Source organism: Bidens hawaiensis, unplaced genomic scaffold, assembly GCF_021521415.1.
Source record: "Bidens hawaiensis isolate Kalapana, Puna unplaced genomic scaffold, B.hawaiensis_p1.1 tig00010895_1, whole genome shotgun sequence".
Taxonomy (NCBI): Eukaryota; Viridiplantae; Streptophyta; class Magnoliopsida; order Asterales; family Asteraceae; genus Bidens; species Bidens hawaiensis.
The window spans coordinates 168,907-175,928 of record NW_027491842.1 but is presented as its reverse complement, the minus strand read 5'-3'; the positions used below and the strand labels follow the sequence as shown (position 1 = coordinate 175,928).

The 7,022-nt window shown below is 41.9% G+C and overlaps 1 pseudogene across 1 annotated transcript; it reads left to right on the top strand.

Annotated features, from left to right (window-relative positions):
- Window positions 1-242: 242 nt before the first annotated feature.
- Window positions 243-1,861, top strand: LOC143536722 (uncharacterized; annotated as a pseudogene). Its single transcript, XR_013135927.1, has 3 exons — window positions 243-779; window positions 864-1,092; window positions 1,554-1,861. The product of XR_013135927.1 is annotated as an uncharacterized LOC143536722 (transcript).
- Window positions 1,862-7,022: the final 5,161 nt, after the last annotated feature.

Below are 7,022 nucleotides of genomic sequence, written 5' to 3'. Positions count from 1 at the left end.
TTATCGTATTTTTGTTATGTAATGAACTTTTTCCCGAATCATCGAACCGACCCGAACCTCAAACCGACCCGGAAATTTTTTACCTGACTTTATGAAATTGAAACATCTAAAGTAGTGAACCACCCGAAAAAAATTCTTGGATCCGTCACTGTTATCATCCCATGTGACAAGACTAACAAGCGTTCTTCTTAACAGGTTCTTCTTGGAGTTTTATTTGAGCCTTTTGACAACTATGGGATATTCTAGTCCAGATGATCCATTGTGAATCACTCTAACACACAACCGAAAACTATTGATACCCTTAAATATCCTCTCGTGAGATTTAACTAGGTTCTAAGTTGAACATGCCAATATCACCAAAAAGGATTTCCACACCTACTAAATATGCAAGCCAACCATAACCACAAGGACCAAATATGCATATCTATAGAAAAACTTGTGTGCTAAAGGAAAGGAAGCATTAATAAAGGGATGAGGATTAATTGGTTGGTCATAAAACTATTTGATCCACAATGAGTGATCCTGGCAATAATATCCGACCACATCAATAAACTATGTTTTCCCTCGCCAATTATCCATGCGTATCTGTGGTCAGTTTTAGTTCACCTCACAGACCACCAAATCACTCTCTCCATTGCAACTTTAAGCCCATCCAATCCACCAATTCTAGATCACCTGTAACAAAGATCAAAGCCGTGAGTGATGAAAAAGACCTCAACTCTCCTGTAACTGTAACGGTTGAAGACGAAGAAGATGAATTGCAATCAACACCAAATAAGGTACACATGGTTTGAAGTTTGAACTCATGTGAATTTCATAAGAATAATAATATATAATTTATAAAAATGTGAATGTTTGTTCAGGAAGTTGAAGAGAGTGTAAAACTTCTTAAGAAGGCTGCAAAAACAAGAAAGGTTCCAGCAACAGAGATTCTGTCGGCCTTTAAAGTGCTTGAGAAGGCTAAACTGGATCCGACAACGTTTTGTGAGACTCTTGGTGGATCCGAATCTCCTGGGAGAACTTGGATGCTTGTATTTACAGCCGAGGCAGTAATACTTTCCAATTACTGCCGTTCAAAGATTTGATGCAGCTGTAAGCATTCTCCATTTATTTATTTATTTCCTGTTTGATGATGAATATTATAAGATGATGTTACTTGGGGCAAACTGCACACCAGTTTCTGTTTCAACTAAACATTATCCCTTTTACCCAACCCATGAAACATCCCATCCCTATATGAGATTAGTTATAATGGTTTAGTATCTTACTTAAGAAATTTAATAAAGAGTAATTTGATTTTGTTAGATATATAAACAATTGTTATATATATAGTTTAGTATTTGATATTTTTCGGTCTTTCAAATAACGAAAATCCAAAATGGGGACGAAAACGGGTAAATTTACACTACGTATAAAAAATTTCGGACGAAAATGAATAAAATTACACTGCTAGGCAAAAAAAAAAATGGGGGGGGGGGGGTTGGAATCCCCCTCAAATGTGTATAGTACTGAGATTACCAAAATATGTGTGTAATTTTGAAATTAAATTTCAGGCAAGGAGGATAGAGAATGGTGTCTACCTGGGACCTCTTGGGTGCCTAACATTTGAAGGGAGGTTTTCATGGAAAAAGAGAATACTTGCCTTCATGTTTGAGCTAATTTGAATAAAAATTGGACCGTTTAACCCGTTTGAGATAAACTTTAAAGGAGACGATGACAGTGAACCGACCACCAAGAATCCCTTTTTCATATGGTTTTATATAGACGAAGAAATAGCGGTCGCTCGTGGCAGAAGTGGGGGCACCGCCTTTTGGTGTCGTTGCCAGCGTGTGTAGCATTTATACGGGCCATGCATATGTGTAGAATTTTACCACATATAAATCTCATTACATCAATCAGCACATATATAGATTACATTTGTGAGCATATTGGTTGTGGTTTTACATTCATAAAATGCAAAATACAGCAACCTAAACCATATATCCATAACTACCAACTCCTAATCTGTCAAATTTTAATGAAGATAACATTTTTGGTTTGTTAAAATTGGATTCATTATGGTAAGTGTTTTTGCTCATGGAGCAATATATTTTTAATAGGAATTACAATCGAGAAGAAAATGAGGATAAGTTGGGCAATAGTCTCTCCGTGCCTTGGGCTTCATGTCTATAAGGAGCGTAACGGCTAGATCCACGTTGTGGTGGCAAATAGGAGCGTTCCCTTCCCGGTTAATGTGCAAACACTTGATTTTGGTGAGGAACAAGGAGGCTCAAATGACAAGGAAAAGTTCATCAAGGCGAATTTTTTTCTCAACTGTTTGGAATTTCTGGAGAATTCAACAAAGTAGATTTCATGTTTTAAACTAGTTGAGCTCATCAAGGAAGACGCGGAATTCGTGGTGGATCATAGATTAAAGGCCGCTAGGCGCTAGTTCCGTGATTAGGCCGGGTGGTATTTTCTTGTAATATATTGCATGCAAATATTTTTAGTTGGTCTGGGCCTGTTTGTGGGTTGGACTTGTTTTCTTAATAAAGCCGCCACTAAAAAAGAGTACTTTTAATTTAAGTGAATTACAGCAACTTCATAAATGAACCTCACTAATCACTTGTGATATATGCAATTCATTCACACAATGGATTCACTTTTTTCAAATGCTATATTATTTTTCTACTTTTAAACAATGAAAATATCATCTACCACAACTAGCTTCCTGCGTCAACCATTAGTTAAAACAAGAAGTTATAAGTAGAAGGCCAAAAATTGATTTTTGTTGGAATTATTCTTATATTCAGGTGTCCTAAATCGTTGTACCTCGTTCCGTTTAGATTTTCCTCCAATGAGAGAAAGCCGTCCTAATATCAGCACAAGATGTGTGTGCAACTCTCACTTTGGGGTTTCAAATAAGCTAAAGACACAAGACTCCTAATGCACCCCAATTGATATATGCATGTTACAAAGAGATATTCTTAGACCGAAGAATAGCACAAGAAGATCTCTAGTCTCAAATGTACATGTATCCACACAAGGAATGGCCTTCAATGAAGAGGCTACCACTCCTTGATAATCAATCTGTGGACTGTATATGAATCCAAATATATTGTTTTTTTTTGTTTCCGTCAATTCTTTTAATTTCTCATTGTAATTCTGTTGTTTATATTAAAATTTGGCATAACAAGCTTGGGCATTTGTCACTGTATAAACTCAAAACAGTTGAATGTTGTTATATAATACACATGGCTGATCTCCTAATCACTGCACCATATGTCCTCAAGCTTGACAACATAAACTACCATTTCCTACTAGCTAGTCAACGTACTAGTTCTTATATATTTGATCTTACTCTTGATGAAACACGGTGTCAGAAGAAACACGGATCCTCTCCCCGGGTATGGGTCCTGGATTCGATGAGTCAACAGGGTAGGATACGGTTAACTGCCAAACGATATGAACCTAATTGCCTAAAGTCCAGTGACGAACACATGCAAAACAGACACCGTGAGCTCGTTACGGGAAGGACAAGAGGGGGGTCTTCCCGTAACCACCCTCCGGCGTGAGAATAAGTACTGTTCTGTAGAAGATAAGCACTTAAGTAAATTGAGAGAGTACATTGGGAGTGAATGAATATCTCATGATGGTTGAGAGAGTATTTATAGCCGAATGGTGTGGGAAGGTGATTGGGGCCAGCTGTCCTTTAAGAAAATGCCTGCATAACCGTCTGGACACGTGTCCTTATTTGATAGGTTCATCCTATACGTTGAATGTGCATGCATAACAACCTGGACACGTGTCTTTTTCCCATTGACTAATGGGGGAATATTGGCCATGTGCACGGTTATAACGTCCTTGCTACTTGTCATCAATTGACTGGTCGGGGGCTCACGTATTGCCCAAGAAAGCATCTTGGTAAATCTTCTAGAAGGCAATCATGTGTTGACAGCTGTCCCGGAGCATTTACCTCGTGGTTATTTACGCGGAAGGATAGCTCTTCCCGCGGATGACCTTTGAGGGTGCTGTGGTGTTTCCGCATGAGCTATGAGGGTGTTTCTTCCTCAAATGATTATGCGGATGGTTTATATGTCCCGCGGGTGACTTATGAGGGACTTCTGATTGACCCGCGGGTAGTCCTTAAGGGTATTTGGGTCTTTTTGGTACCCTACCTCTATAAGTTCCCCCCAGTCCAGTGTTTCTTCCGTGTGAAGTATTTTATGCGGGTGAAATTTTGGATTTATTGTGGATTTGGGGGTTTTTGACTTGCCAGCTGGCGAAAAATATCTTTTGTTGTTTGTGAATAATGATACAAAAGGACAAGTTGGCCACTCGCAGGCGCGTGTGCAGGTGACAGGACGTTTATGACGGCTGTAACTGTACCCGACTGTTCAACTTTTTCCCTTTTTCGAATTTCCCGCGTGACGTGGCAGTTATCTACTGGGTTGCCTTTTCTCTCTCTATTGTCTGTATCCCATCGCATTAATTGCGGTGGGTATAAATACGTGGAGTTAACTTCTTTTCGAAGTTTTATCGTCTTTGCATTCTGATTATTTTACTTCTATCTTTCTTTGAAATTCTCTGCATATTCCTTTGATTTTACTATCGTACCAGACATTATCCTTTATGACTAGCACGATGGCAGAGGTTGATGAGATAGAAGTACAATGGGACCATGGTGAATACCAAAAGCTTATTGAAACTTATGGTATTCCGTCAGAATGGGAACCGGAGTTCCCATCTGCCGGTTCCATTGCCAGTTTCCCTCCTCCTGGGAAGATGGCATTATATGCCGATTACTTTGTTTTGGGAAACTTCCATCTTCCTGTCACGAAGTTTTTTATGAAGGTAGTGAAGGCGTTGGGATTCACTTGTCCCAACTTCATCCCCGTGCTGTCATTTGCCATTTCGAGTTCGTATGCATGGCTCAAGGGATGGTACCACGGCTGGACCGTTTCGCTGTTTTCTACAAGATGACCCGTCGGAATGGATGGTTTTCTTGTCATTCGTCGACTGACAGGGCGTTTGGTCAAGAGGTTGAGACGATATCCTAGGAATGGAAGAGGAAGTTTTTCTGGATATCAGAAAACGTGGTGCTGGACACGATGGTTCGTCGACCAGGCAACGAGCCATTGATTGATCTTACTCCAGCTGCCCATGAGAACCGTGATTGGGTTCGGAAGCTGACTGTCCCGCTAACACCAATGCGGGTGCTTCCTGAGGAGGCCCTTGTCTGGGCGGGAATGAGCCGTCTATGGCCTGCTCCCGATATGGAGCCTGTTTTCGTCGAACCGAACGGCCGTAAGTTTTATTGGTTTTCTTTATGTGATCTTCCAAATTTTCTGTTACTTTAATTCTTACATTTGTTTTTTAGATTTCGGATCTATGCTTAACGCATTGTATGACGACAAGGGGTGTGTTGGGAAAACTATCCGTGATGTTAAGCAAGTGTCTGTCATGGAGAGGAATGCCAAATATTTCCTCTTTCCTGTGAGTGTGCGGGCCGAGCCAGCTGTCTCAGATAATATCTTTGAAACAGGTGCGTACATCTTGAACCCTCCGCCTCTTAATATGCTGACCTTCGATGGGATAATCGTCATTCTAAGTGACGATTCAAATATTCTTTAGGGGGAAAGCTCAGATGATGCCACTGAAATTTCATCTCTCTCATCTGTTGGCAGAACTCTACCGGAAGAGGTCCTTCCATGCGTTGCAGGCGAGTGACGCGGGTACTAGCGCTGCGGACGCCAAGAAGGAGCCGAAAACAAAGAAACGCCGGACACATCGTCCGAGGAAACCACTACCACCCAGCCTTTCAGAGCGACTGGGGACCGTGACCGGTAAGTTCGTATATGTTAGCTTTTGTTATATAAGACAATGAAATCTGACTTTGATTATGCTATGCAGATCTGTCCATCGTTAAGGGTCACACGTTTGGTAGGCTATCAACGCCGAAACCAAATGTTGAAAAGCAACCGTTGCCTCCTCCGGAGAAAGAAACAGAGAAGTCTGTTACCCCTCCTATTGGAACGACTGTGGAGTGGTCTAGCGTTCAACCGGCGACTACTGGGCCATTAGATTACCTTTTTCAAGGTGGGGATGTTGCTAGTTTTCAACATGATAACCCTGAGGTTACCGCTGAGGGCTTCAGGGTTAATGAATCTCCCCTCCGATCCGCCTCTCAATTTTATTCTATTTCTTAGCCTTTTATGTCGGGTTAGGAAGGAGAATTCCATTTTGGACCATCTGTCCATGAGATTGGGGGAGGTTCTTCGCAGAATATTCCCCCGCATACTTCCTCCTCCCCTATCCGTCTTGGGACTTCAAGTTCTCAATTTTTTGGGAATGTTCAATTAGGAGGAGACTATGATTTGTTTGTCCCACCTTGGGACATTGTCAATGGGTCGCGAGTTACAGACCCAAAAATTTGTATGAGTTTTGTCGAACACTGCATGCCACCCACTGAGATATCGTATCAGAAGACTCGCTCCCGCCAAGATCTTCATACTAACTTAGCCGTTTCTTTGACTAACAGCTTAGCTTGTAGTCAAGAGATCTTGCGGGAGTGGGGAACAATGGGTGGGAGGCATGGTTCGGCTTCTGAGGCCGTGAAGGCTACGGAAAGAGAAGCTGAGGAGCAGCGGAAGGCAGCGGTTGCGGCAAAATGGAAGCAGGTCGATGCTGAGGCTGCACTCAAGCTAGAGAAAGAACGAAGTGCTGCTGCTGCCAAGAGTTGGAAAGAGGCCTGTGAAAGGTCTAATGCCACTCTTGAAGCTTCCCGATCTGAGACTCAAAGGAAGAAGGACGAATTGTCGAGGGCACAGGATGAATTGTCTCAACAAAATGTCCGAATCCAAGAGCTCGAGGAAGCTTTGAAATTGCAAGGGGAGCAGGCTGAGTTGAAAGATAAGACGATTGTTGACATGCAGTCTGCGTATGATTCCCTCTTGCAATCTCAAGCTAAGACAAAGAACCGCGCTTCCACCGAAATGCAAGAACTGCGCAACAGGGCGGAACGCGCAGAGCGGGAGAGGCAA